Below are 7,937 nucleotides of genomic sequence, written 5' to 3'. Positions count from 1 at the left end.
TAAGTCTTCGGAGTGATTGGTGCTTGTAGTTCTGGCCTCCAAAGACGGTGAATGATTAATTAGAATGTGTGTTGATCTTCAGGATCGAATTAAATGTATCTAGGTGGTTTGCCAACCTCTGCAGAACATTTCAGACACTAGAGAACATATCCACCTGCAAAATAGTGTAGAGGAATTAAGTCATAACATAATCCTTTTAGCAATCAGGTCTTCTCCTCAGTCTAAAGGTACCATCACCTGTTCCTGCATGAATAGGCATTACTCATCAAAACATAGCCTTGTATTCCCCCCAAGCCAATGTTCTTGTGGAGCGAATTAACTGTGTGGTAAAATCTTGCGTTTAGAGAGCAGTGGAACTGAAATTCTCTCTCATGAATGTCCTTAAGGAAAGCTCATATAAAAACTACTAAGTGTCTAACTTCTATATCACAGTTGAGCTTTTAAAGGGGAGAGTTGTGAACTTAAATTTTAATCCAGCATGGTTTGCATTTAACAGTGGAGTTGGTAGTAGGAAGTCTGAATCAAGAAAGTACACCTGTGAAATGTACTTCCGGAAGTAAAAGAGGTACGGCTTGAAGCATTCTGCTAGATGTAAAACTGGAATGTGGGTGAACTTATTTGGGTGATAAAAGCAGGCCGGAAAAAGAAAGGTGTAACCCAGTGCATAGGCCCATTTACTATTTTGTCAATTAAGAAAAATATGGTCACAGCCACAGTGGGTTCAGGAAATACTTGGAGCATGTCCAGGTTAGTGAAGTGTGTTGAGACAATTAGAGAGCGTTATGCTTCACATGGTGAGGGCTGTAATGGGAACGTTATCGCTGCCAAGGGATGAAGTGTGCTTGTCTCTACCTCTAGACTGAGCAGACCTTTTCATCATAAGAATTAGGTCATGACTTACTTCCTCTACACTGTGTTGCATGTGGATATGTTCTCTATTTTATTTTGTATTCTTAAGTTTTCAAATTCCATGCTATGTGTTCCCTTCGAGTGGTGTTAATCTCTTGTCTTAATCATTATATTATTTTCCAAAGGGGGTCTGTGTTATGGATTACCAGACTGTTATTTTAAGTCATTTGTTCATGTAACCTTTACAATGTCACATGTAAAGAATGTTTGGAAGTGTCTTATCTGGGTTAGGTTTTAGCCCTGGTACATGATTTTTGACAGTTGAGCTTAGAAAGGAGCCACGAAGCCGTTGGTGGTGCAATAGTGGATTTCAATAAACTTCCAGCAAGTCTATACTTATTCCTATTGTGATAACATATTGCCTCCCTCGTCCACCCAACGGGTGTATTTTTTTAACTCTTTTCCTCTGCTTTCACCTTGTCCTTACTGTACCTACCCCCTTTTGATGTCTCTCCATCTCCTGCCTGCCCCTTGTGCTCTCCTCCTCCACTTTCCTCAGCACTTCTTAATCTCTCCTTCCCCGTCTGCTGCCATTGTTGTCCAGTCTCACTCTTCTCTCTACTACTCTTGCTGCTGACTTTTATACCCCATTAGATGGCTCCCATACCCAATTCTCTGTTTGGCTTGTTTCTCAAGTTTTAGTTCTCTTTGCCTCGGTCTTTAATGCTTTTCTTACTGACCTTTTACCCTTCTCCGTCGCACCTTTAGTGCTGTCTTGTGTAGTCTCTTTACTTGCTCACACTATTATTGTCACTCCTCATTTCTAACACTTGTTGTCTTGCCCTCTCACTGCTGCTCCACCCACTTAATGCCCTTCATTGCCTATTTTTCTGTTTTGCCTACCCTTCTACCACCCCTTTCTCTATTGTCTGCCTTTGTGCTGCTTTTATTGCCTCTTACCCCTTTTTCTGTTTCTTTTGTCATCCTTCTCCTCTCTCACCATACATTTTTAGGTCAAGCCCAAGCACAGCGCATGCGCTGCTCGCTCTGCGAGGCATGATGTATTAGGTTAAGCACTGGAAGCCCCTTCCACTCTCCACCCATATCTGTCATTGGCTTTGTGTCATTGTCCTCCATAAATGCTTGCTTCTGCTTCATAAGTAGGCTTGTTAGTCCCTCCTTGGTACTCCCTTGCCTGTATCTGTTACCGCCCATAACGACTGGCCCTTTTACTTCACTTGTTTACTTTATTGAACAATAAAGATCCATTCATTTATTCATACACAGGATGCTATATTTAGTCTGAGAGCAGTATTTTCTTTAATAAATAATGTGGGACAATGGCAGCGCTTGAATTTGCAGCGCGCCCACACCTCAATCGTGGGACAATGGTGGGCGCTACTTGTATACAGAGCGTGTAATGCACTCTTTCACTTTAATAGTGGATGCCACCACCCCCCCCCACCCACGCAGCACTCGTGGAACAATAGCGGGCGCTACCTGGATATGGAGCACTCAATGCGCTTTCGTTATAAAAATAGCTGACGCCCCACACACTTGATGCCGGCTTTGGCAATGGAGGAGCAGCAGCATCTCTGTTGCTGATTTAGGTGCTGCTTGCTGCCAGCCTCAGTGTTGGACGTCCTTATCTTGCTTTTTTTATTTTCATACCAAACCTCTACAATATAGCCGTTTTCCTTCCTGGAACTTTGTTTTAGTTTTGGTAGAAGGACACATCCAGTACATACTGGTACCATGTATGAAACTCATGCTGCCGCAGTTCATGGCGTGCGATCATTGGAGCTATGGGGGCTTTACTCCTCGCAATTTTACGAGTACAGAAATGCATCAAACCATGAACTCATCATTACCTCACACAACCTCTTGAGAGACTTGAGTGCTCTTGCTCGCGGTCCTGTGGAAACACCAGCGACACCCGCTGTCCTGCAACCTACCTAAAGACCTAAAGTGACACTCAGTTGGGAGTAGGAGACGTGACGGGTCACTGAAAGTCGTGGGTGTTTACATTTGTTAGGCATTCTCAACTTCCAGAACGACTCCTGAGCTTATTGTGAGAAGGAGCAAATCAATTGAGTGCCTCTTTCAACTTAGGCACCTGAATGATTTTTGCAAAATGTGTCGTTTAACACGATTACTATTGATTTCCTCATAAACTAGCAGTTTACGTGCCGTTGCACACAAGTTGGATGGCGTTTTGACCATAATGAGTAGAAATGGGTTCTGCCTGATGGCAGTCTCTCTCTGTAGGCGAGTGTTTGCCTCGCATGACATTCTCCACAGGACAGCAGGCTGCTGACTAGGACCTGCACTGTAGTTCATCCTGCTCATTCATTATTCATCACTGTGTGCAGGGTTTTAAGGGGGATGAAAAAAGTGGTGTAGGAGAGTAGGGTCTTCTTCCTATGGTCACCCCCACTTTTTGCTGTGATTTTCTGGTTTTTCGACTTTAGTGTGTCTGTGGGCCTGCTAATCAGACCCACAGCCCAGCTGTTCTCTCTCTAAATTGATACCATGTACTTTAGGCACATACCTGATTGGGGATTGGGTCACATCTGTGAGCCCCTGTATAGTGTACCAAAGGTACCCAGGGCATAGGTGCATCCAAGGCCTACCAGGGACTGCAGCATGTATTATGCCACCCCTGGCTGGCCATCCAAACTGACGCCACAGGCTGATCATTCAGCTTGGGTAAGGTGGTGTAATCACCCCTTACTTAGATATAGTATATCTATATCTACCTCATATATAGACACATAGTAACCTTTAAGTCACCCCTATGGCAGGCCTTAACAATCCTGGAGGCAGAGTGCTTAGTTTTATGTGGGAGGGTGCTCTGGCATGAGCTGAGCCCCTCTGCAGCTTTCAGAACCATGTCCTTATAGCTGTTCTATGATATAGCCATACCATATACTCCTAAGTGCATTATAATCCTCGCGGTTAATGCTAACTTTGGTTTGGCTTTATCAAAACATGTTGTGTAAACACTTTGGAATACTACCCCCCCCCCGCCAATTGTGGCGGTGGGGGTAGCATTCCACCCTTCTAGAGGGAAAAGACATGTATGTTACTGCTTTATCCGCTTAAAGTTAAACAGAGCCTCAGCACAACAAAATGGATGCTGCTGCCACAGACACGAGTCTGACCTCCTGCAGCTGGGGGAAACTCCGGCAAGGGAGGCCTGGACAATAGGTTTCCTGTCAGCCTGTAGTGTATTGGGGCAGGGTGGGTTGAATGGAAAGATGCTTTTCCAGACACTGCCTGGGGCACACAAGGTGCTCTATGCATAGCCCGGTTCAAACCAGTTGCTGGGGCACTCCAGCCCCGCTCTGGCGCAAAACTGGACAAAGGGGTGTAACCACCCCCATCTCAGGGTCCACCCATAGGGGGGACCTAGCAGGTAATCCAGCCCCTAAAATCAGTATAAAGATAGGAGCTGTGTCTAGAGACAATAGATTATCCTGGACTGAAACTCTGAAACGGAACTCTTGGACCTTCGACGTTCTATACCGACTAGAAGACTGAAGACATCTCCCTTGTGGTCAAGGAGTGACCACCCTGTTCAAACAGGCACCACCAGTAACTTGCCGGTTTGCTTTGTCGACGCTCCTGCCGTAGCCCGAAGACTCAGTGACTCAGGAACTGGACTTCCAGACCTCTCCGACTCTGATCCATATCCACAGCAAAGCTTTGTAGATTGTGCCAATAAGGCTCTGGAAGGCTGGTTACTGGGCAGTAAGGTCAAAGACTTTACAGGATTGTATAATTTGATTATGAGAGAACAAATTCTTAATAATTGTCAGAACCAGTTGTTGCATCAACACCTGATTGACTCTGATCTGACCTCTCCCCAAGAATTGGGAAAGAAGGCAGACAAATGGGTCAGAACCAGGGTGAAGCAGAAGGTACAGAACCAAGGTGGTGATCAGAAGAAGTAAGACCAAAAGGGTGGGGAGAAAGCAAAAGACTTAGGGCCCGATGTAGGTAATTTAATTTTACCACTTCTTAAATACCGAATCATACGGATTCGGTATTTAAGAAGTGGTAAAATGGAGGGGGGGGGATGTAGGTATTTCAGAATCAGTAAATACTGAATCGTTGAGATTCGGTATTTACCGATTCTGTAAATACCGATTCGGTAATGCCCATTGATTCCTATGGGCATTGAAGCCCATAGGAATCAATGGGCATTACCGAATCGGTATTTACCGATTCGGTAAATACCGATTGCAGCAAGGGTGCAGGGGGTGTCACTTTGACACCCTCTAGCACCCCAAATACAGGCATGTGTGCCATGTGGCACACAGACATGCCCTAAGGGCATATCCGTCTGTCACATGGCACAGGTGTACATGCACAGCTGTGCATGTACACCTGTATTCGGTATTTTATCACCCAATAGGATTGGGTGGTAAAATACCGAATTCTGAAGGCCTGTAGCACTGTAAACAGTGGAATTTACCGAATCGGTAAAATTACGAATCAGGTGGCACCACAAAGGCCCCCCTAATACCACTACCTGTGGTGGGGGTCCCCTTTGAAAGAGTTGAGATAGACATTGTTGGACCAATGGATCCCCAAACAGCATCTGGGCACAGGTTTATTCTGGTGGTAGTGGATCATGGCACCAGATACCCAGAAGCTATTCCTCTAAGGACCACAACAGCACATGTTGTGGCAAAAGCCCTCCTGGGAGTTTTCTCAAGAGTGGGCTTTCCGAAGAAGGTTGTTTCAGACAGAGGTGCAAACTTTATGTCTGGATATTTGACTGCTATGTGGAAAGAGTGTGGAGTAAACTACAAGTTCACCACACCCTACCATCCACAATGCAATGGTCTGGTGGAGAGATTCAACAAGACCTTAAAGGGCATGATCAAGGGTTTACCTGAAAAGCTTAGGCGAAGATGGGACATCCTTCTGCCCTGCCTTTTGTTTGCTTACAGAGAGGTCCCACAGAAGGGGGTTGGCTACAGCCCTTTTGAACTTCTGTTTGAGCACCTTGTAAGAGGACCCCTTTGTCTGGCGAAGGAAGTATGGGAGTTACCTCTCAAAAAGCCTAAACAAGACATTGTGGACTATGTACTTGGTCTCAGCTCTAGGATGGCTGAGTGCATGAAAAATGCATCCAAAAAACTTGAGGCTAACCAGGAACTTCAAAAAGCCTGGCATGACCAAAAGGCTGTGCTGACTGTTTACCAGCCAGGGCAGAAAGTGTGGGTGTTGGAGCCAGTGGCCTCAGCAGAACTGCAAGACAAATGGTCTGGACCCCACACTGTTGTTGAACAGAAGGGAGAGGTAACCTATTTGGTTGATCTTGGAACTCCCAGGAGCCCCCACAGGGTACTTTATGACAACAGATGGAAACCATATGTTGACAGGGCAGACATGGGCTTGCTCATGGCTACAGATGAGGGACAGGAGGAAGAAAGTGACCATCTCCCAGACCTGCTTTCTCAGAACCGTGATGATGGTTCAGTTGATGGTGTAGCCTTGGCAGGAAGCCTCACTGACCAACAGCAGCAGGACTGCAGACAAGTTCTTCAGTCCTACAGACATATGTTTTCACTGACTCCAAGTCAGACAAGCTGGTGCACCCATGAGGTGGACACTGGTGACAGTCTGCCTGTGAAGAGTAAAATCTACAGGCAACCTGACCATGTCAGGGACTGTATCAGGACAAAGGTCCAAAAGATGTTGGAGTTGGGAGTTCTTGAGCCCTCAGAGAGCCCTTGGGACAGTCCTGTAGTCCTAGTGCCTAAACCTCACACCCAAGATGGTAAGAGAGAGATGAGGTTTTGTGTGGACTACAGAGGTCTCAATGCTGTCACTAGGACAGATGCCCACCCAATACCAAGAGCAGATGAGCTCATTGACAGATTGGCTTCTGCCAAGTTTTTGAGTACATTTGACTTGACAGCAGGCTTCTTACTGGCAGATCAGACTAGCTGATGATGCAAAAGCCAAAACAGCATTTTCAACCCCAGGAGGACATTATCAATTTGTGGTAATGCCCTTTGGCCTAAAGAATGCACCTGCCACTTTCCAAAGGTTGGTGAACCAAGTCCTCTCAGGTCTGGACGATTACTGTGCAGCTTATCTTGATGATATTGCTGTCTTTAGCTGCACTTGGGAAGATCACCTGATCCACCTGAAGAATGTTTTGGAGGCCCTGCAGAAAGTGGGCCTAACTATCAAGGCTATCAAGTGCCAAAGTAAGGTTGTCTACCTGGGCCACCTTGTAGGTGGGGGTCAGGTTCAACCACTGGAGAGCAAGATCCAGACCATAAAGGACTGCACTCCTCCAACCACCCAGACACAGGTCAGAGCTTTCTTGGGCCTGTCTGGTTACTACAAGAACTATGGGTCCATTGTGACTCCTCTTAATGACCTCACTTCAAAGAAAATGCCAAAGAAAGTTCAGTGGACAGTAAGCTGTCAAAAGGCATTTGATGACCTGAAGCAGGCCATGTGCACTGCACCTATTCTGCAAAGTCCAGATTACTCCAAAGAATTCATTGTCCAAACAGATGCTTCTGAGTTGGGTGTGTGAGGTGTTCTTTCACAATTGAATAAAGATGGTCAAGACCAGCCAATAGCTTTTATTAGCAGAAGGCTGACCCCTAGAGAGAAACGTTGGTCAGCTATTGAGACTGAGGCCTTTGCTGTGGTTTGGGCCCTGAAGAAGCTGAGGCCATACTTGTTTGGTACTCACTTCAAGATTCAGACAGACCATAAGCCCCTCTTGCGGCTAAATCAGATGAAGGGTGAAATTCCCAAACAGCTTAGGTGGTCCATTTCCCTACACGGGATTGACTTTACAGTGGAACATAGACCTGGGACTGACCATGCCAATGCAGATGGACTATCCATATATTTCCACTTAGAACATGAAGATTCAACTGGTCAAGGTTAGTTTAAGGTCCCTTCATTGGGGGAGGGTTGTGTAGGAGAGTAGGGTCTGCTTCCTATGGTCACCCCCACTTTTTGCTGTGATTTTCCGTTTTTTTACTTTAGTGTGGCTGTGGGCCTGCTAATCAGACCCACAGCCCAGCTGTTCTCTTTCTAAATTG

Source organism: Lissotriton helveticus, chromosome 5_1 (genome assembly GCF_964261635.1).
Source record: "Lissotriton helveticus chromosome 5_1, aLisHel1.1, whole genome shotgun sequence".
In the NCBI taxonomy this organism is placed as follows: Eukaryota; Metazoa; Chordata; class Amphibia; order Caudata; family Salamandridae; genus Lissotriton; species Lissotriton helveticus.
Note: the sequence above shows the minus strand (reverse complement) of the source record.